The sequence below is a fragment of the Oncorhynchus masou genome, chromosome 13 (genome assembly GCF_036934945.1).
Source record: "Oncorhynchus masou masou isolate Uvic2021 chromosome 13, UVic_Omas_1.1, whole genome shotgun sequence".
Lineage (NCBI taxonomy): Eukaryota > Metazoa > Chordata > Actinopteri > Salmoniformes > Salmonidae > Oncorhynchus > Oncorhynchus masou.
Window position 1 is genome coordinate 91,451,169 of NC_088224.1, and position 22,810 is coordinate 91,473,978.

The 22,810-nt window shown below is 46.6% G+C and overlaps 1 protein-coding gene across 1 annotated transcript in view; it reads right to left on the reverse strand.

Annotated features, from left to right (window-relative positions):
- The window catches only part of LOC135553214 (small G protein signaling modulator 2-like), a 295,429-nt gene that overhangs the window by 271,929 nt on the left and 690 nt on the right, over positions 1-22,810 (reverse strand). The gene's annotated exons all lie outside the window — the stretch shown is intronic.

Sequence of the window (22,810 nt, forward strand, 5' to 3'; positions counted from 1 at the left end):
AAAGGTCCGATCCTTATAACAAGTGACATCAATAAGGGATGATCATGGCTTTCACCTGGATTCACCAAGGTCAGTCTGTAACAGACAGAGCAGGTGTTCCTAATGTTTTGTACACTCAGTGTATAAATAGTAGAGAGGAACAGGCCCCAAAATCGACCCCTGCGGGACACCTTTAGATTGAGGTCACTTGACACCATCAGAAAGCATTGCGTCCTGTCTGACAGATAGTCCCCAAACCACCAAAATCGGACACTACGAAGGGCTCCATTTGGGATGCAGGCTGTGCGTTTGGATTGGACTCCATTTTGAGGTCTCTGTCTAATGCTTTGAGGCAGGACATTTGTATTTTATTAGGGATCCACATATACTGCTGCCAAGACAGCCGCTTCTCTTCCTTGGGTCCAGCTAAATGAAGGCAGTTATAAAAACATTTTTAAACATAACAATACATTCATAACAGATTTCACAATATGTTAAGTGTGTGCCCTCAGGCTTCTACTCTACTACCACATATCTACAGTACTAAATCCATGTGAACATGTGTGTATAGTGTGTATGTTATCGTGTGTGTGTATACATTTGTCTGTGTCTATGTTTGTGTTGCTTTACAGTCCTCATTGTTCTATAAGATGTATTTTATCTGTTTTTTAAAATCTGATTCTACTGTTTGCATCAGTTACTTGATGTGGAATAGAGTTCCATGTAGTCATGGCTCTATGTAGTACTGTGGAATAGAGTTCCATGTAGTCATGGCTCTATGTAGTACTGTGGAATAGAGTTCCATGTAGTCATGGCTCTATGTAGTACTGTGGAATAGAGTTCCATGTAGTCATGGCTCTATGTAGTACTGTGGAATAGAGTTCCAAGTAGTCATGGCTCTATGTAGTACTGTCCACCTTCCATAGTCTGTTCTGGATTTGGGGACTTTGAAGAGACCTCTGGTGGGGTAATGCAGGGTACATTAGTCTCAGGTGATGGACCTTCTCTGTCTCTCTCTCTCGCTGTCTCTCTCTCGCTCTGTCTCTCTCGCTCTGTCTCTCTCGCTCTGTCTCTCTCGCTCTGTCTCTCTCGCTCTCTCTCTCTCTCAATTCAATTCAATTCGATTCAAGGGCTTTATTGGCATGGGAAACGTGTTAACATTGCCAAAGCAAGTGAGGTAGATAATATATAAAGTGAATATATAAAGTGAAATAAACAATAAAAATGAACAGTAAACATTACACATACAGAAGTTTCAAAACAATAAAGACATTACAAATGTCAAATTATATATATACAGTGTTTTAACAATGTACAAATGGTTAAAGGACACAAAATAAATAAGCATAAATATGGGTTGTATTTACAATGGTGTTTGTTCTTCACTGGTTGCCCTTTTCTCATGGCAACAGGTCACAAATCTTGCTGCTGTGATGGCACACTGTGGAATTTCACCCAGTATATATGGGAGTTTATCAAAATTAGATTTGTTTTCGAATTCTTTGTGGATCTGTGTAATCTGAGGGAAATATGTCTCTCTAATATGGTCATACATTGGGCAGGAGGTTAGGAAGTGCAGCTCAGTTTCCACCTCATTTTGTGGGCAGTGAGCACATAGCCTGTCTTCTCTTGAGAGCCATGTCTGCCTACGTCGGCCTTTCTCAATAGCAAGGCTATGCTCACTGAGTCTGTACATAGTCAAAGCTTTCCTTAATTTTGGGTCAGTCACAGTGGTCAGGTATTCTGCCGCTGTGTACTCTCTGTGTAGTGCCAAATAGCATTCTAGTATGCTCTGTTTTTTTGTTAATTCTTTCCAATGTGTCAGGTAATTATCTTTTTGTTTTCTCATGATTTGGTTGGGTCTAATTGTGCTGCTGTCCTGGGGCTCTGTAGGGTGTGTTTGTGAACAGAGCCCCAGGACCAGCTTGCTTAGGGGACTCTTCTCCAGGTTCATCTCTCTGTAGGTGATGACTTTGTTGTGGAAGGTTTGGGAATCGCTTCCTTTTAGGTGGTTATAGAATTTAAAGGCTCTTTTCTGGATTTTGATAATTAGTGGGTATCTGCCTAATTCTGCTCTGCATGCATTATTTGGTGTTCTACGTTGTACACGGAGGATACTTTTTGCAGAATTCTGCGTGCAGAGTCTCAATTTGGTGTTTGTCCCATTTTGTGAAGTCTTGGTTGGTGAGCGGACCCCAGACCTCACAACCATAAAGGGCAATGGGCTCTATGACTGATTCAAGTATTTTTAGCCAAATCCTAATTGGTATGTTGAAATTTATGTTCCTTTTGATGGCATAGAATGCCCTTCTTGCCTTGTCTCTCAGATCGTTCACAGCGTGGAAGTTACCTGCGGAGCTGATGTTTAGGCCAAGGTATGTATAGTTTTTTGTGTGCTCTAGGGCAACAGTGTCTAGATGGAATTTGTATTTGTGGTCCTGGTGACTGGACCTTTTTTGGAACACCATTATTTTGGTCTTACTGAGATTTACTGTCAGGGCCCAGGTCTGACAGAATCTGTGCATAAGATCTAGATGCTGCTGTAGGCCCTCCTTGGTTGGTGACAGAAGCACCCGATCATCAGCAAACAGCAGACATTTGACTTCGGATTCTTGTAGGGTGAGGCCGGGAACTGCAGACTTTTCTAGTGCCCGCGCCAATTCGTTGATATATATGTTGAAGTGGGTGGGGCTTAAGCTGCATCCCTGTCTCACCCCACGACCCTGTGTGAAGAAATGTGTGTTTTTTGCCAATTTTAACCGCACACTTGTTATTTGTGTACATGAATTTTATAATGTTGTATGTTTTACCCCCAACACCACTTTCCATCAGTTTGTATAGCAGACCCTCATGCCAAATTGAGTCGAAGGCTTTTTTGAAATCAACAAAGCATGAGAAGACTTTGCCTTTGTTTTGATTTGTTTGGTTGTCAATTAGGGTGTGCAGGGTGAATACATGGTCTGTTGTACGGTAATTTGGTAAAAAGCCAATTTGACATTTGCTCAGGACATTGTTTTCATTGAGGAAATGTTCGAGTCTGCTGTTACTGATAATGCAGAGGATTTTCCCACGGTTGCTGATGACGCATATTCCACGGTAGTTATTGGGGTCAAATTTGTCTCCACTTTTATGGATTGGGGTGATCAGTCCTTGGTTTCAAATATTGGGGAAGATGCCAGAGCTAAGGATGAAGTTAAAGAGTTTAAGTATAGCCAATTGGAATTTGTTGTTTGTATATTTGATCATTTCATTGAGGATACCATCAACACCACAGGCCTTTTTGGGTTGGAGGGTTTTTATTTTGTCCTGTATCTCATTCAATGTAATTGGAGAATCCAGTGGGTTCTGGTAGTCTTTAATAGTTGATTCTAAGATCTGTATTTGATCATGTATATGTTTTTGCTCTTTATTCTTTGTTATAGAGGCAAAAAGATTGGAGAAGTGGTTTACCTATCTCCATTTTGGATAGATAATTATTTGTGTTGTTACTTCATGATGGTCAGCTTTGAGCTGGGATTGCCTCAAATAATTGGGGTTATTTTTACCCTTTAAAACAAACAAAGGCCAGTGCTGACGTTGTACCTCAGTCTCCCTCACACACACACACACACACGGGCACACACACACACACAAACACGGCCACACACACACACACACATGGCCCCACACACACACACACACACACACACACACACGGGCACACACACACACACACACACAAAGACGGCCACACACACACACACACACACACACACATGACCACACACACACACAAACACGGCCACACGCACACAAACACGGCCACACACACACACAAACACGGCCACACACACACACACACACCACACACACACACACGACCACACACACACACACGACCACACACACAAACACGGCCACACACACACAAACACGGCCACACACACAAACACGGCCACACACACACAAACACGGCCACACACACACACAAACACGGCCACACACACACAGAAACATGGCCACAGACAGGCGGGCAGGGGAAGATAGACTACAGCTGTGTCCCAAATTGTACCCTATTCCCTGTGTAGTATACTACTTTTTACCAGGGCGCCTATTCCCATAGGGTGCCATTTGGGATGCAGATTAAAGCAGCCAGGGTCACACCAACTCGCTAATACGCAGTTACCTAGAAATGAACAAGCTGGGACGCCACACACATGCGTGGATAAGCACACACTAAAACATATCATTCATATACCTATGCCACTTTTCCAAATATTAGGAACCATAGCAACCCTAGTACAGCTAAAAAGCTACAGCAGGGATTTACTAGGAACCATAGCAACCCTAGTACAGCTGAAAAGCTACAACATGGATTTACTAGGAACCATAGCAACCCTAGTACTGAAAATGATGATTAAGTCAATGCTCAGTGACAAACTCAGTGACAGAACACTGCAACTAAAGAGGTTCTGGAACACTGCAACTAAAGAGGTTCTGGAACACTGCAACTAAAGAGGTTCTGGAACACTGCAACTAAAGCGGTTCTGGAACACTGCAAATAAAGAGGTTCTGGAACACTGCAAATAAAGAGGTTCTGGAACACTGCAACTAAAGAGGTTCTGGAACACTGCAACTAAAGAGGTTCTGGAACACTGCAACTAAAGAGGTTCTGGAACACTGCAACTAAAGAGGTTCTGGAACACTGCAAATAAAGAGAAAAAGCACATCCATGATACTGTCGTGCGTGAAAAGTCCAGGAAGGTGTCTGTGAGGTACTGGATCCGGTGCGCCTGGCACCGACGATCATACCACGCTTAAAGTCCCTTACGGTACTCGTTTTGCCCATTCGAATGTTCAATCTAACAGTGACTGAATGCCTCGACGCCTTTCTGTCTGCTTTAAATAACAAGCCACGGTGACAAACTGTCTTTTGGAGCGATCCATTTCCGTGAATGGGGTGATGTACCTAATAAACTGTCCGTTGAGTGTAGAAGAACGTGCTAAAATCAGTATTGAGACAGAAACGAGGAAAAAACAGAAAACAAAAATGTGTTCAGGGAACCGTTACACCACTTCTGTGTCTTTTGAGAAGTGCAACTTGGTAAAATATATATAGAATATACTGTATATAATATATATTTCACCTAATTTGAAACATTCTGTCATAAATAGCACATGTTAAAATTCATAAAAGATTTTTCCCATCTCAAGAGGTGAAATAAATAAGACTATAATTAGTGCACAAATAAAGTAACAGGGTTGAAAATATCTGCTTAAATGAACCATAACTCCCCTCAGGACAGAGGGAATGGAAGCTTGTAGTGTGCAACAGGAAGTGGCATTTGAATGCAAGATTCACACATTGTTTTCTATCTCTTGGTAACAGGGTTGATGTGTTATGTTCGACCCGCTCAGTTTTCCTCCACAAAACACCAGAAAATGTCCAAAAGGAGTAGAACCAGCTCACCTGCTTTCACACTATGATCTGATTATTAGACATTCAGTTGTTTAAAAATATATATATATATATATTTTAAAAGGAATAGTTTCACCATATTAAAACAAGAGTTCCGTTCAAGTAACAGTGTTCACTTAAAACGAGGGACAGATATCACATGAAATAAATCATCATCTTTAGAAAACACTTTGTAAATCCTATTTATTATTTTACTAAGTGAAACTTGGAGAAAATATTGGGGTTCAAGTGGGTTCAAAGAAGTGACAAGGGGTTTGACGGAGGGACAACCCTTTAGCAAGTCTTTATTCATACAAAATAAAATCTGATTTCATGTGGTCTATATTAAAGGGCACTTCATTTAAGGTTTTTAAATTTGAATATTGGTGCACAATTTCTACTTAAAATATCAAAAGGATGCAAAAGGCACTCATTCACCCATCAGTGAAACCAGTTAAAGCACTCATTTCATGGAATGACCCATCAGTGAAACCAGTTAAAGCACTCATTTCATGGAATGACCCATCAGTGAAACCAGTTAAAGCACTCATTTCCTGGAATGACCCATCAGTGAAACCAGTTAAAGCACTCATTTCCTGGAATGACCCATCAGTGAAACCAGTTAAAGCACTCATTTCCTGGAATGACCCATCAGTGAAACCAGTTATAAAGCACTCATTTCCTGGAATGACCCATCAGTGAAACCAGTTAAATCACTCATTTCCTGGAATGACCCTCAAATCATCCATCCTCTTCTTGGCATTCACAGAATGACAGGTGACCAGCTGGAGACAAGAGAACATATCACACAGATCCCAAATTGCACCCTATTCCCTACCTTCTTCTTCTTTTTTACCAGAACCCATATAAACTGGAGCTCTATAGTTGTTGTACTGTTGTAATCCAATGGTGTTTCCTTTTATTTCTGCAGAGCCAAATCTCAGCCTGCCAAATGGCACTCTATCCCCTACATAAAGCCCTATGGGCCCTGGACAAACGTAGTGTTTTATATAGGGAATAGGGTGCCATTTGTATTTCAGTAACAACCTCAGGAGAGAAGCTGGAGTTCTGCCTCCAAGGTAGTCTCTCTAAGTACATCCCAACATTTTTTTTGTACCTTTATTTAACTAGGCAAGTCAGTTGAGAACAAATTCTTATTTTCAATGAAGGCCTAGGAACAGTGGGTTAACTGCCTGTTCAGGGGCAGAACGACAGATTTGTACCATGTCAGCTCGGGGGTTGAACTTGCAACCTTCCCATTTACTAGTCTAACACTAGACTACCCTGCCTCCCCAGGGCACACTTATGGTGAAATGTAGTGCACTATATAGGGAATAAGTGTGCCATTTGACTCTGAGTCAGACTGGCTGAGATAACATAGTACCCAGCTGCATAATTTTTATTTTTATTTATTTTACCTTTATTTAACCAGGCAAGTCAGTTAAGAACACATTCTTATTTTCAATGACGGCCTGGGAACAGTGGGTTAACTGCCTGTTCAGGGGCAGAACGACAGATTTGCACCTTGTCAGCTCGGGGGTTTGAACTCACAACCTTCCGGTTACTAGTCCAACGCTCTAACCACTAGGCTACCCTGCCACCTCTACGCTCTAACCACTAGGCTACCCTGCCACCTCTACGCTCTAACCACTAGGCTACCCTGCCGCCTCTACACTCTAACCACTAGGCTACCCTGCCACCTCTACGCTCTAACCACTAGGCTACCCTGCCACCTCTACACTCTAACCACTAGGCTACCCTGCCGCCTCTACACTCTAACCACTAGGCTACCCTGCCACCTCTACACTCTAACCACTAGGCTACCCTGCCACCTCTACACTCTAACCACTAGGCTACCCTGCCGCCTCTACACTCTAACCACTAGGCTACCCTGCCACCTCTACACTCTAACCACTAGGCTTCCCTGCCGCCTCTACACTCTAACCACTAGGCTACCCTGCCACCTCTACACTCTAACCACTAGGCTACCCTGCCTCCTCTACACTCTAACCACTAGGCTACCTACCTCCTCTACACTCTAACCACTAGGCTACCCTGCCACCTCTACACTCTAACCACTAGGCTACCCTGCCACCTCTACACTCTAACCACTAGGCTACCCTGCCGCCCCTACACTCTAACCACTAGGCTACCCTGCCACCTCTACACTCTAACCACTAGGCTACCCTGCCACCTCTACACTCTAACCACTAGGCTACCCTGCCACCTCTACACTCTAACCACTAGGCTACCTACCTCCTCTACACTCTAACCACTAGGCTACCCTGCCACCTCTACACTCTAACCACTAGGCTACCCTGCCGCCCCATGATGAGAGGATATTTCTTCGGGGAAGAGACACAGGAGAGTGGTTTGGTTCCTCTGTGTGCAATATGCCAGTGTAGGTGCCATTGGTGCAATGTGCATCCAGGCGATTATAGCAAACAGAGAAATGGAGTATATTAGAGCGATATCATAGGTGTGGTTAAGTCTCTGCCATACGGCGATTCCCAGTAGCAGCTTCGATGCAGTTTCACAGATTCATTGAATGACACAGCTTCCAAGAAAGCAATTGCAACTCTCGAGTCCAGAGTTGGCAAATCTGTACCACTTTGCAAAGGTTGACTGTAGGTAGTGGCCCAATAAGATGCATTTGGGGGCAGAGTGACCTGCTATTGAATGATTGGGCCATCACCCACTCTCCTATCCCCACCATTCTCACGATTCAAACCTCCACTCCCCCATCAGTCACTCTAAACACATTTCGGTGAGAGACTCAAAATGATTAATGATTCACCAAACCTATCAGATCCACTTACTGCTACAGCCCTTGGTGAGAGTGAGTGATGGCTCCCAATCACGAGGCTTGCTGGAGGTCAGAACGGCTCATAATAATGGCTGGAATGAAGTGAATGGAATGGTATCAAACAGGGAAACCATTTATTCCGTTTCAGCCATTACTACAGTACGAGCACGTCCTCCCCAATTAACGTGCCACAAAACCTCCTGTGCTCTCAACACACTGTGCAAAAAAACAAACAGTTTATCTAGGATAGTAACGGTATGACCGTGAACCGTTTGGACTAGCCTCAGCCTGTAACAGTGTGACCCATGAACCGTTTGGACTAGCCTCAGCCTGTAACAGTGTGACCGTGAACCGTTTGGACTAGCCTCAGCCTGTAACAGTTTGACCGTGAACCGTTTGGACTAGCCTCAGCCTGTAACGGTTTGACCGTGAACCGTTTGGACTAGCCTCAGCCTGTAACAGTTTGACCGTGAACCGTTTGGACTAGCCTCAGCCTGTAACAGTTTGACCGTGAACCGTTTGGACTAGCCTCAGCCTGTAACGGTTTGACCGTGAACCGTTTGGACTAGCCTCAGCCTGTAACGGTGTGACCGTGAACCGTTTGGACTAGCCTCAGCCTGTAACGGTTTGACCGTGAACCGTTTGGACTAGCCTCAGCCTGTAACGGTGTGACCCATGAACCGTTTGGACTAGCCTCAGCCTGTAACAGTGTGACCGTGAACCGTTTGGACTAGCCTCAGCCTGTAACAGTGTGACCGTGAACCGTTTGGACTAGCCTCAGCCTGTAACGGTTTGACCGTGAACCGTTTGGACTAGCCTCAGCCTGTAACAGTGTGACCGTGAACCGTTTGGACGAGCCTCAGCCTGTAACAGTGTGACCGTGAACCGTTTGGACTAGCCTCAGCCTGTAACAGTGTGACCGTGAACCGTTTGGACTAGCCTCAGCCTGTAACAGTGTGACCGTGAACCGTTTGGACTAGTTTGACCCATGAACCGTTTGGACTAGCCTCAGCCTGTAACAGTGTGACCGTGAACCGTTTGGACGAGCCTCAGCCTGTAACGGTTTGACCGTGAACCGTTTGGACTAGCCTCAGCCTGTAACAGTGTGACCGTGAACCCCTCAGCCTGTAAGTGTGACCGTTTGGACTAGCCTCAGCCTGTAACGGTGTGACCCGTGAACCGTTTGGACGAGCCTCAGCCTGTAACAGTTTGACCGTGAACCGTTTGGACTAGCCTCAGCCTGTAACAGTTTGACCGTGAACCGTTTGGACTAGCCTCAGCCTGTAACAGTTTGACCCATGAACCGTTTGGACTAGCCTCAGCCTGTAACAGTTTGACCGTGAACCGTTTGGACTAGCCTCAGCCTGTAACAGTGTGACCGTGAACCGTTTGGACTAGCCTCAGCCTGTAACGGTTTGACCGTGAACCGTTTGGACTAGCCTCAGCCTGTAACGGTATGACCGTGAACCGTTTGGACTAGCCTCAGCCTGTAACGGTGTGACCCATGAACCGTTTGGACTAGCCTCAGCCTGTAACGGTTTGACCGTGAACCGTTTGGACAAGCCTCAGCCTGTAACGGTTTGACCGTGAACCGTTTGGACTAGCCTCAGCCTGTAACACCGTGTGACCCTCAGCCTGAACCCGTGTTTGGACTAGCCTCAGCCTGCCTGTAAGCCTCAGCCTGTTTTTGACCGTGAACCGTTTGGACTAGCCTCAGCCTGTAACCTCAGCCTGTGTGACCCATGAACCGTTTGGACTAGCCTCAGCCTGTAACAGTGTGACCGTGAACCGTTTGGACTAGCCTCAGCCTGTAACAGTTTGACCGTGAACCGTTTGGACTAGCCTCAGCCTGTAACGGTTTGACCGTGAACCGTTTGGACTAGCCTCAGCCTGTAACAGTGTGACCCATGAACCGTTTGGACTAGCCTCAGCCTGTAACAGTGTGACCGTGAACCGCCTTTGGACTAGCCTCAGCCTGTAACGACCGTTTGACCTGTGACCGTGAACCGTTTGGACTAGCCTCAGCCTGTAACAGTGTGACCCATGAACCGTTTGGACTAGCCTCAGCCTGTAACAGTGTGACCGTGAACCGTTTGGACTAGCCTCAGCCTGTAACAGTGTGACCCATGAACCGTTTGGACTAGCCTCAGCCTGTAACGGTGTGACCGTGAACCGTTTGGACTAGCCTCAGCCTGTAACAGTGTGACCGTGAACCGTTTGGACTAGCCTCAGCCTGTAACAGTGTGACCCGTGAACCGTTTGGACTAGCCTCAGCCTGTAACGGTGTGACCGTGAACCGTTTGGACTAGCCTCAGCCTGTAACAGTGTGACCCATGAACCGTTTGGACTAGCCTCAGCCTGTAACAGTGTGACCGATGAACCGTTTGGACTAGCCTCAGCCTGTAACAGTGTGACCGTGAACCGTTTGGACTAGCCTCAGCCTGTAACAGTGTGACCGTGAACCGTTTGGACTAGCCTCAGCCTGTAACAGTGTGACCCATGAACCGTTTGGACTAGCCTCAGCCTGTAACAGTGTGACCATGGACCTTTGAATCATTGGCCATTACCCCCACCTGTGGAGCTGTTGGTTGTAAGTTGTGAGTTGTCGTAACCAATCCACATCCGACACAACTAAATATAGTGCAGAACTTATCCTGTATTGTCGTGGCTAAAAGACAAGACAGACCAACCTGAACATCGGCCATGCGCAGCAGGTGGCTGTCCTATCGCCTCTGACCACAGCACATCAACTGTCATTTTCTGTTCATATCCTGACCATCCTAAACCCAGCAGCTAAGCACAGCCAAAGTTCTTGTCTCTGTCGTGGTTAAGAGCATTGGGTATTGAAGGGAAGAACGTCTCTGTAGTTAAAAGATTGGGTGTTGAAGGGAGAACGTCTCTGTAGTTAAAAGATTGGGTGTTGAAGGGAGAACGTCTCTGTAGTTAAAAGATTGGGTGTTGAAGGGAAGAACGTCTCTGTGGTTAAAAGATTGGGTGTTGAAGGGAGAACGTCTCTGTAGTTAAAAGATTGGGTGTTGAAGGGAGAACGTCTCTGTAGTTAAAAGATTGGGTGTTGAAGGGAGAACGTCTCTGTAGTTAAAAGATTGGGTGTTGAAGGGAGAACGTCTCTGTAGTTAAAAGATTGGGTGTTGAAGGGAGAACGTCTCTGTAGTTAAAAGATTGGGTATTGAAGGGAGAACGTCTCTGTAGTTAAAAGATTGGGTGTTGAAGGGAAGAACATCTGTAGTTAAAATATTGGGTATGGAAGGGAAGAACGTCTGTAGTTAAAAGATTGGGTGTTGAAGGGGAGAACATCTCTGTAGTTAAAAGATTGGGTGTTGAAGGGAAGTAGTATTAGTACATCATCAACTGAGAGACACAGACAGTTTACTGTTCATGTTTGATTGTTTATTTCCCCTTCTGTTTATTATTAATTTCAATTGCTTTGGTAATGTAAACATGTGTTTTTCCGTGCCAATAAAGCCCTTAAAATGTCATTGAATTGAGATAGAGAAACAAAGACAGGAACAGGAGAGGCAGACACAGACGGAGACAGGGCCAGTGAGTTGTGGCAGTATTAATCGTCAATTGATGCAATTTAACTTCTTAGCTAGCTGCTGATGCTTTCAGTTGCCAAGCAACGCTGAGGTGGCTGACTGCGGTTTAAAGAGACAGAGACCTTTAAACCAGGAGCTGCAGCTGGGGCTTTGCTTACTGTCTCACTGACTCACATGCAGGTTTCTTTCTGTGTTTAAATGTCTAATGTATTAATGTATATGCAGACCCTATAGTACATTTCAGGTGACACAGGTTATAAATTACAAACAATTACATTACATTGCATGCTGGGTAGTGTACACCATCAATGCATTGATTTTCAATAGGGAACAGAAGGAGAATATACAATGTACATCAGACCAACTGAATCCCCAGTAATAATAGTCACGATTCCAGGCGGTGATCAGGTTATCAGGAGCGATAGGTAATCAATACACATTCCTCACATCTGCCGTTCGATCAGTTCAGACAGGGACAGATTGCCCACCAAGCCAAGGGAACTCCCAATACTGTCGGGCAGGAACTCATCTCATCAAAATAATCAAAGCGTTGCCTCTCCTCGTACCCTTTCTGCATCCCAAATGGCATGTCATTCCCTATGGCACTCTGCCTCTGGGCCCCGGGGAAAAGCACTCTGCCTCTGGGCCCCGGGGAAAAGCACTCTGCCTCTGGGCCCTGGGGAAAAGCACTCTGCCTCTGGGCCCCGGGGAAAAGCACTCTGCCTCTGGGCCCTGGGGAAAAGCACTCTGCCTCTGGGCCCCGGGGAAAAGCACTCTGCCTCTGGGCCTTGGGGAAAAGCACTCTGCCTCTGGGCCCTGGGGAAAAGCACTCTGCCTCTGGGCCCCGGGGAAAAGCACTCTGCCTCTGGGCCCCGGGGAAAAGCACTCTGCCTCTGGGCCCCGGGGAAAAGCACTCTGCCTCTGGGCCCCGGGAAAAGCACTCTGCCTCTGGGCCCCGGGGAAAAGCACTCTGCCTCTGGGCCCCGGGGAAAAGCACTCTGCCTCTGGGCCCCGGGGAAAAGCACTCTGCCTCTGGGCCCCGGGGAAAAGCACTCTGCCTCTGGGCCCTGGGGAAAAGCACTCTGCCTCTGGGCCCTGGGGAAAAGCACTCTGCCTCTGGGCCCTGGGGAAAAGCACTCTGCCTCTGGGCCCTGGGGAAAAGCACTCTGCCTCTGGGCCTTGGGGAAAAGCACTCTGCCTCTGGGCCTTGGGGAAAAGCACTCTGCCTCTGGGCCCCGGGGAAAAGCACTCTGCCTCTGGGCCCCGGGGAAAAGCACTCTGCCTCTGGGCCCCGGGGAAAAGCACTCTGCCTCTGGGCCCTGGGGAAAAGCACTCTGCCTCTGGGCCCCGGGGAAAAGCACTCTGCCTCTGGGCCCCGGGGAAAAGCACTCTGCCTCTGGGCCCCGGGGAAAAGCACTCTGCCTCTGGGCCCTGGGCAAAAGCACTCTGCCTCTGGGCCCCGGGGAAAAGTACTCTGCCTCTGGGCCCCGGGGAAAAGCACTCTGCCTCTGGGCCTTGGGGAAAAGCACTCTGCCTCTGGGCCCTGGGCACTCTGCCTCTGGGCCTTGGGGAAAAGCACTCTGCCTCTGGGCCCCGGGGAAAAGCACTCTGCCTCTGGGCCCTGGGGAAAAGCACTCTGCCTCTGGGCCCCGGGGAAAAGCACTCTGCCTCTGGGCCCTGGGGAAAAGCACTCTGCCTCTGGGCCCTGGGGGAAAAGCACTCTGCCTCTGGGCCCTGGGGAAAAGCACTCTGCCTCTGGGCCTTGGGGAAAAGCACTCTGCCTCTGGGCCCCGGGGAAAAGCACTCTGCCTCTGGGCCCTGGGGAAAAGCATTCTGCCTCTGGGCCCCGGGGAAAAGCACTCTGCCTCTGGGCCCCGGGGAAAAGCACTCTGCCTCTGGGCCCTGGGGAAAAGCACTCTGCCTCTGGGCCCCGGGGAAAAGCACTCTGCCTCTGGGCCCCGGGGAAAAGCACTCTGCCTCTGGGCCCTGGGGAAAAGCACTCTGCCTCTGGGCCCCGGGGAAAAGCACTCTGCCTCTGGGCCCCGGGGAAAAGCACTCTGCCTCTGGGCCCTGGGGAAAAGCACTCTGCCTCTGGGCCCCGGGGAAAAGCACTCTGCCTCTGGGCCCTGGGGAAAAGCACTCTGCCTCTGGGCCCCGGGGAAAAGCACTCTGCCTCTGGGCCCTGGGGAAAAGCACTCTGCCTCTGGGCCCTGGGGAAAAGCACTCTGCCTCTGGGCCCTGGGGAAAAGCACTCTGCCTCTGGGCCCCGGGGAAAAGCACTCTGCCTCTGGGCCCCGGGGAAAAGCACTCTGCCTCTGGGCCTTGGGGAAAAGCACTCTGCCTCTGGGCCCTGGGGAAAAGCACTCTGCCTCTGGGCCCTGGGGAAAAGCACTCTGCCTCTGGGCCCCGGGGAAAAGCACTCTGCCTCTGGGCCCTGGGGAAAAGCACTCTGCCTCTGGGCCCTGGGGAAAAGCACTCTGCCTCTGGGCCCTGGGGAAAAGCACTCTGCCTCTGGGCCCCGGGGAAAAGCACTCTGCCTCTGGGCCCTGGGGAAAAGCACTCTGCCTCTGGGCCCTGGGGAAAAGCACTCTGCCTCTGGGCCCTGGGGAAAAGCACTCTGCCTCTGGGCCTTGGGGAAAAGCACTCTGCCTCTGGGCCCACTCTGCCTCTGGGCCCCGGGGGAAAGCACTCTGCCTCTGGGCCTTGGGGAAAAGCACTCTGCCTCTGGGCCCTGGGGAAAAGCACTCTGCCTCTGGGCCCTGGGGAAAAGCACTCTGCCTCTGGGCCCTGGGTTAAGGCCTCTGGGCCCCGGGGAAAAGTACTCTGCCTCTGGGCCCCGGGGAAAAGCACTCTGCCTCTGGGCCCTGGGGAAAAGCACTCTGCCTCTGGGCCCTGGGGAAAAGTACTCTGCCTCTGGGCCCCGGGGAAAAGCACTCTGCCTCTGGGCCCTGGGGAAAAGCACTCTGCCTCTGGGCCCTGGGGAAAAGCACTCTGCCTCTGGGCCCCGGGGAAAAGTACTCTGCCTCTGGGCCCCGGGGAAAAGCACTCTGCCTCTGGGCCCCGGGGAAAAGCACTCTGCCTCTGGGCCCCGGGGAAAAGTAATACACTATACAGTGGAACGGATTCAGACCCCTAGACCTTTTCCACATTGTCTTACGTTACAGCTTATTCTAAAATGGATTAAATGAAAAAAATGTCCCTCAATCTACACACAACATTCCATAATGACAAAGCATAAACAGTTTTTCAAAAAAACTTTTTGCTTTAAAAATAAAAAACTGAAATATCACATTTACATAAGTATTGAGATCCTTTACTCAGGACTTTGTTGAAGCACCTTTGGCAGCAATTACAGCCTTGAGTCTTCTTGGGTAGGATTTGATATGATGATGCTACAAACCCTCCCTGACCAAGACCGTTTTCCCCCAACTGCTCAGTTTGGTCAGGCAGCCATCTTTAGGAAGAGTTTTGGTGGTTCCAACTTCTTCCATTTAAGAATGATGGAGGCCACTGTGTTCTTTGGGACCTTCAATGCTGCAGAAATGTTTTGGTACCCCCTCCCCCAGATTTGTGCCTCGACACAATCCTGCCTCGGAGCTCTACGGACAATTCCTTCAGCCTCATGGCTTGGTTTTTGCTCTGACTTGCAAAGTCAATTATATAGACAGGGTGTGTGCTAGGGATTCACCGATATGACATTTTTGGCCAATACCGATATCCGATATTTTCCTTGGCAAAAAAAAACAATACCGATATCCGATATTTTCCTTGGGAAAAAACAACAACAATACCGATAAACGATATTTTGAATTTTTGTGGCTTTTTAAGCATTCTAGTACAATTAAACAGTTGGCCCAGCTTCGTCCGGGTTTGGCCCGGGGTAGGCCATCATTGTAAACTGACTTGTCTTGTTAAATAAAGGTTACACACACACACCACACTGACCAAAAAGTTATTTTGTTGGCAATTATGTATGTCCCCATTACCAGTAAAACATAATCCAAACCTATTTATTTCACTTACTTGCTGTGCTGTTTCGTTGTTCATTTGTTCAGTCATTTCATTCCAAACCAGGATTTCTATGAAATGCCGTGTGTCTTACTGTGTCAAAAAAATATACTATTTAACACTATGTGCCAATTAAGCTTGCTGACCAATCAGGACCTGAATATGACTGCATGTCACATAATAATTTAAAGCGTTCATACATTTTTTAACGTAGTTATTACACATTGATTACACTATCACTCGTATTTCATATGTCACAACGATTCATCGATAAGTATGCAACGATGCTGGTAAAGTTGCCTTGCGCACCTACAGTGCTGGTCATAGAAAAAGCTAGCTAACGTAAACTCACGTAAACTCGTACATCGCCTTGGTCCGAACAATTGCCCTTATTTTAGCGCACCAAAAACGTAATACTTCCAGATCAACTGTAATGTGAATACCATTGTAAAGCACAATTTCTCCCCTTTCCAACAGAATCAATTACATGACCTAAACGCTGCACCGTTTCTGCGTAATTCAAGAAGGCAATGAGCCCCGTCGGGTCTTTTTAAAAATGGCGGGTGGGGGAGTGAAACTCATGCGTGATAGTGAAAAGGAGAGATGTCGTGTGGGAAAATTGCTTTTTTTCACTCGATCTGTCCAACTTATCACCTTATCGCCTCTAAAATGTAAATAAAACACTATAAAGAGTTTATATAATGTGTCATTACATACCTATTTGAAGGTTTGTGTCAAATTTTAAATCGGGTTTTTAGGGCGGTGCTAAAGTGATCTTAGAAGTAAACAGCGGCTTTGAGAATGATGATCGCATGCAATGATGATGGAAAAAATGACAAGGTATCCCCCCTTACCCCGCCACTGTCCATTTCTTGTTTCTAAAGGATGAGAGAAGTGCTACACCTGGTGGAGAGAGATTGTAAGACAGAAATTGCTTTATGCGTGTGTAACAGTATAACTTTAGACCGTCCCCTCGCCCATACCCGGGCGCGAATCAGGGACCCTCTGCACACATCAACAACTGACACCCACGAAGCATCGTTACCCATCGCTCCACAAAAGCTGCGGCTGTTGCAGAGCAAGGGGAACCACTACTTCATTTCTCAGAGCAAGTGACGTCACCGATTGAAACACTATTTAGCGTGCACCACCGCTAACTAAGCTAGCTAGCGTTTCACATCTGTTACACGTGCTGTACGTTACGACATGACACGCCAAGATGTAACGGAGGGTCCGTTTTTTCAGCTTTTCTCCAATACTATAGAGCCGTTACCATGTCGATCAACGCTAGTATAGAAACCTAGTTCACACCCCCGATTTTGACGTCAACACAGTCGCTACAGTCCCATTAGTTTTCTTTGTAGCCTCGTTTGAATGTTGCAGTTGTGCACATTTGTACGGAATGGGGTGAGTTTACGTTAGCTCATGGATGCAAACAATGTTCTTCCCCAAAAAACATAGCAAACTATGGCTAGCTAACTATATAAATAGGTGTCATCATCTAAAAAATAAACAAATTTACAAGACAGTTCTTATTTGATTAATGGTGGTCGGACCCATCTATGTGAAGCTAGCCACAAAAAGGATTAGCCACAACAGTGGTCTTTGCGGTTAGTCTTCAAAATAAAAGTATGGCATAATCTACTACCTGTATTAATTTGCATCACTGTCAATGACATACTTTTATTTTGAAGGCAAACCACAAATTCCACTATTGTACATAATGCTTATTGTAGATTGCTTCACAACCCATAACCCGGTCAGGTCGAGCCTTGCAAGCCAGATGAAGCTAGCTGGCTGCTTATAACATTAGCTTTGGGCAACAGGGTTATGTAGCTGGCTAGCTATTTATTTTCATGAATTGAAGTTCAATTTCAATAGGCGAGCAAAACAAGTGGAAACCTAGCTAATGCTTACTCACAAGGATTCCAAAACGAATGCTAAGAATAATGAAAATGACTGCAGTTTCTACTGGTCATTGTTTTCAGGCAGGTTGTACTGGTGCTGGCTAGGTAACGTTACCAAGCTAAAGCTAGCTAGGTACTAAGCTAAAGCTAGCTACCCCAGAAGTTGCGGACGAACAAATGATGCTTTATTACCAACGCGGTTCCGTAAACAGATCGTTCGTGGCCGGTGTTTGCAAACTTCTTTGTACAGCTTTGACAGTGCTACTGTGTCTTTTTTGACACGTAAAGACCCAAACGGCGTTCCATTGTATGTATGTCGTGAAGCTAATAGCAGTGACGCTACCACTGTGTAACTCCGGTAGGTGCAACATCTGACAAATAGCGCACTTGGTAGTGTGTACCGGTCTTCGACCAGTCGGCGAAAACCAACATCACCCACGACAGAGAACGGTTGATTGTCAAGGGCAAGAGCAAATTCCATTATCTTGGCTTTAATGGATTTCACTGAAATGTTCTTACTCTTTCAAATGACTGCTCGTCTTGTTGACTGCTCGATCCACACAGCAGACATTGTGGGCTAGGTTAGGAATGCTGTGTTGCACATGTAGCTCAAAAATTGTACGTGGCGTCATTACGCCATCCACCTACGTCATATAGGTATTCATGTCCGCTTTGACATCGGTTTAGCCAATCGGCGTTAAACTAGACGTCGGGCCAATAACGATGTTGCCATTTTTAGCTAATGCCATTTTTAGCTAATGCCAGTTTATCACAGTGCCATCCGTTTTGTCACTAAAGCACCTCATACCACCCACCACTGTGACTTGTATGCTCTAGTCGGCTGGCCCTCGCTCCATATTCGTCGCCAGACCCACTGGTTCCAGGTCATCTACAAGGCCATGCTAGGTAAAGCTCCGCCTTATCTCAGTTCCCTGGTCACGATAGCAACACCCACCCGTAGCACACGCTCCAGCAGGTGTATCTCACTGATCATCCCTAAAGCCAACACCTCATTTGGCCGCCTTTCGTTCCAGTTTTCTGCTGCCTGTGACTGGAACGAATTGCAGAAATCACTGAAGCTGAAGACTTTTATCTCCCTCACCAACTTCAAACATCTGCTATCTGAGCAGCTAACCGATCGCTGCAGCTGTACATAGTCTTATCGGTAAATAGCCCACCCAATTATACCTACCTCATCTCCATACTGTTTTTATTTATTTACTTTTCTGCTCTTTTGCACATCAATATCTCTAGCTGTACATGACCATCTGATCATTTATCACTCCAGTGTTAATCTGCAAAATTGTAATTATTTGCCTACCTCCTCATGCCATTTGCACACAATGTATATAGACCCTTTTTTTTCTACTGTGTTATTGACTTGTTTATTGTTTACTCAATGTGTAACTCTGTGTTGTCTGTTCACACTGCTATGCTTTATCTTGGCCAGGTCGCAGTTGCAAATGAGAACTTGTTCTCAACTAGCCTACCTGGTTAAATAAAGGTTAAATAAAAAAATAAAAAATAAAAATATATGTTCACTGATATATCGTGCATCCCTAGTGTGTGCCTTTTCAAATCATGTCCAATCAATTTAAATTTACCACAGGTGGATTCCAATCAAGTTGTAGAAACATCTCAATGATGATAAATGGAAACAGGATCCACCCCAGCTCAATTTGGAGTCTCATAGTAAAGGGTCTGAATAATAATGTATATAAGGAATTTCTGTTCTATATTTTTAATACATTTGCTAAAATTTCTAAAAACCTGTTTTCGCTTTGTCATTATGGGATACTGTCTGTAGATTGATGAGGAAAAAAAAGATTTTATCAATTTTAGAATAAGCTACAAAGTGACCAGTCTGTCTGGCCAATACAATCTGTAGGCTACACAGTGACCAGTCTGTCTGGCCAATACAATCTGTAGGCTACACAGTGACCAGTCTGTCTGGCCAATATAATCTGTAGGCTACACAGTGACCAGTCTGTCTGGCCAATACAATCTGTAGGCTACACAGTGACCAGTCTGTCTGGCCAATACAATCTGTAGGCTACAAAGTGACCAGTCTGTCTGGCCAATACAATCTGTAGCCTACACAGTGACCAGTCTGTCTGGCCAATACAATCTGTAGGCTACACAGTGACCAGTCTGTCTGGCCAATACAATCTGTAGGCTACACAGTGACCAGTCTGTCTGGCCAATACAATCTGTAGGCTACAAAGTGACCAGTCTGTCTGGCCAATACAATCTGTAGGCTACACAGTGACCAGTCTGTCTGGCCAATACAATCTGTAGGCTACACAGTGACCAGTCTGTCTGGCCAATACAATCTGTAGGCTACACAGTGACCAGTCTGTCTGGCCAATACAATCTGTAGGCTACACAGTGACCAGTCTGTCTGGCCAATAAAATCATTTGGCTACATAGTGACCAGTCTGTCTGGCCAATGCAATCTGTAGGCTACACAGTGACCAGTCTGTCTGGCCAATACAATCTGTAGGCTACACAGTGACCAGTCTGTCTGGCCAATACTATCTGGCCAATAAAATCATTTGGCTACATAGTGACCAGTCTGTCTGGCCAATGCAATCTGTAGGCTACACAGTGACCAGTCTGTCTGGCCAATACAATCTGTAGGCTACACAGTGACCAGTCTGTCTGGCCAATAAAATAGTTTGGCTACACAAAGTGACATTTCAGTGTCTCCCATGTTGGCAAATTGATCTTGACTAGTCTGTCTGGCCAATACAATCATTAGGCTACACAGAAGGAGAGACTTCCAGAAGATTGTCTTCATCGGTGTCAATAAATGAACTCAACAAAACAAACTTCTACGTAACGTTTTCTCGAACACAGATCAAGCCGAGTTCTGGCGTAAAAAAAAGCAAGCTCAATGGAGCCTCTCCTTTGAAAGGGGCCGGAAACCTCTCCGCAACTGTGCATGTAATCCTACACATAGGCAGTCATATGGCATGCATCACTGCATCACTACAGACATCGGCACACATTCCTCAAACAAGCTTGTCTTTGACGCACAGAAGGGCAGTTTGTTTTATGAAAGCTTTATCGTCAACAGGAAACATTAATTATTCATCTATGCCATTTTTTTTTTTTAAACACCAGTGAATATAACCCGAAGGCAACGTTCAAAGACTAGAGCCCAGAGCACCATACTGCTGTCACCACGTCCCTGTGTCTGTGTCTGAGTGTGTGTCCCAGTACCCCACAGGTACATCACACAGTCCTTTCGCTGACCGCCTGGTCTGTGTGTTGGGAAGCTGTGATGACACACGTCTCTGCTACAGCCAGACAGTCTCGTGTCCCTGTTTTATTCTCAGCATCACAGATGTTATGATCGTTCTATTATGCACACGGCATTATGTCAAGTCAAATTTTGATATGACAGGGGACACAATCTGATGTGTTTATTACAAGGCAATCAAAAATAAATAGAATAATGTTTCACTGTCATTTATGCCAAACTACTATGTATTCATGAAATTAAATGACTAATTGCAATCACATACTTGGTGGTTAAGTCCTAGTATTACATGTATTTCAGCTTGAGTACTTAATTAATGTACAACATGAAGAGGGGATCATTAGCGTATGAAACACATGAAAAAACAAACACTTTCAGGTCATTTTTATGTCAATTCTGATTGGTTAATTGCAGACAATAAGGTACTTTTCATGATATCCCTATCAGAATGACATAGAACACTTTGAAACCAATGGCACGCTGCTAGCTGTTTGGTGGACACCCCCAGTGGCACGCTGCTAGCTGTTTGGTAGACACCCCCAGTGGCACACTGCTAGCTGTTTGGTAGACACCCCCAGTGACACACTGCTAGCTGTTTGGTGGACACCCCCAGTGGCACACTGCTAGCTGTTTGGTGGACACCCCCAGTGGCACGCTGCTAGCTGTTTGGTAGACACCCCCAGTGACACACTGCTAGCTGTTTGGTAGACACCCCCAGTGGCACACTGCTAGCTGTTTGGTAGACACCCCCAGTGACACCCTGCTAGCTGTTTGGTAGACACCCCCAGTGACACACTGCTAGCTGTTTGGTAGACACCCCCAGTGACACACTGCTAGCTGTTTGGTAGACACCCCCAGTGGCACACTGCTAGCTGTTTGGTGGACACCCCCAGTGGCACGCTGCTAGCTGTTTGGTAGACACCCCCAGTGGCACGCTGCTAGCTGTTTGGTGGACACCCCCAGTGGCACGCTGCAAGCTGTTTGGTAGACACCCCCAGTGACACACTGCTAGCTGTTTGGTAGACACCCCCAGTGACACACTGTTAGCTGTTTGGTAGACACTCCCAGTGGCACACTGTTAGCTGTTTGGTAGACACCCCCAGTGGCACACTGCTAGCTGTTTGGTGGACACCCCCAGTGGCACGCTGCTAGCTGTTTGGTAGACACCCCCAGTGGCACACTGCTAGCTGTTTGGTAGACACCCCCAGTGGCACACTGCTAGCTGTTTGGTAGACACCCCCAGTGACACACTGCTAGCTGTTTGGTGGACACGTCTGTATTGTAAAACATGTATTTCCAACCAACAACCTCTGACATTCATATTAATAGTTCCAACTGAGCATCCAGTTTTTAAACCGAGGGCAAATGATGCAATGTACACCTATGCTTTTTTTTGCTCAGTGACTGTGGGGCTGAGTGCCTCAGGCATAGTCTCTTAACACCTGTTGTTATAGCGAAACGACAAGTCACTACACAGGTATACGTGCAACTTAATGTGAAGCGTTATCATTTTCTGATCGTGGAGTTCCCATTTTCTGATAGTCTTTTACGGTATAATTATGAACAAATCAGCAGAAGAAGAAAAAGCGTAGCATGCAAACAGCTGTACAAAAAAAATAAAGATGGATTTGATTGTAACAACAGTTGCATAACGGTCTGTGTCCTATTCATTTAAAACTGCCGGAGCATCGTTAGTATCCTAATGAGTGTCGTAATATCGATATGCAAAGAAGGTTTCACTGCACTGTGCTACAATTAGCTGCTGCAGTAGATATATCTATATCCTATATGGCACTGCAATAGCCTAGGCTATCATTCACTGTGTGTTCCACCTGTAGCAATCCTTCTTGT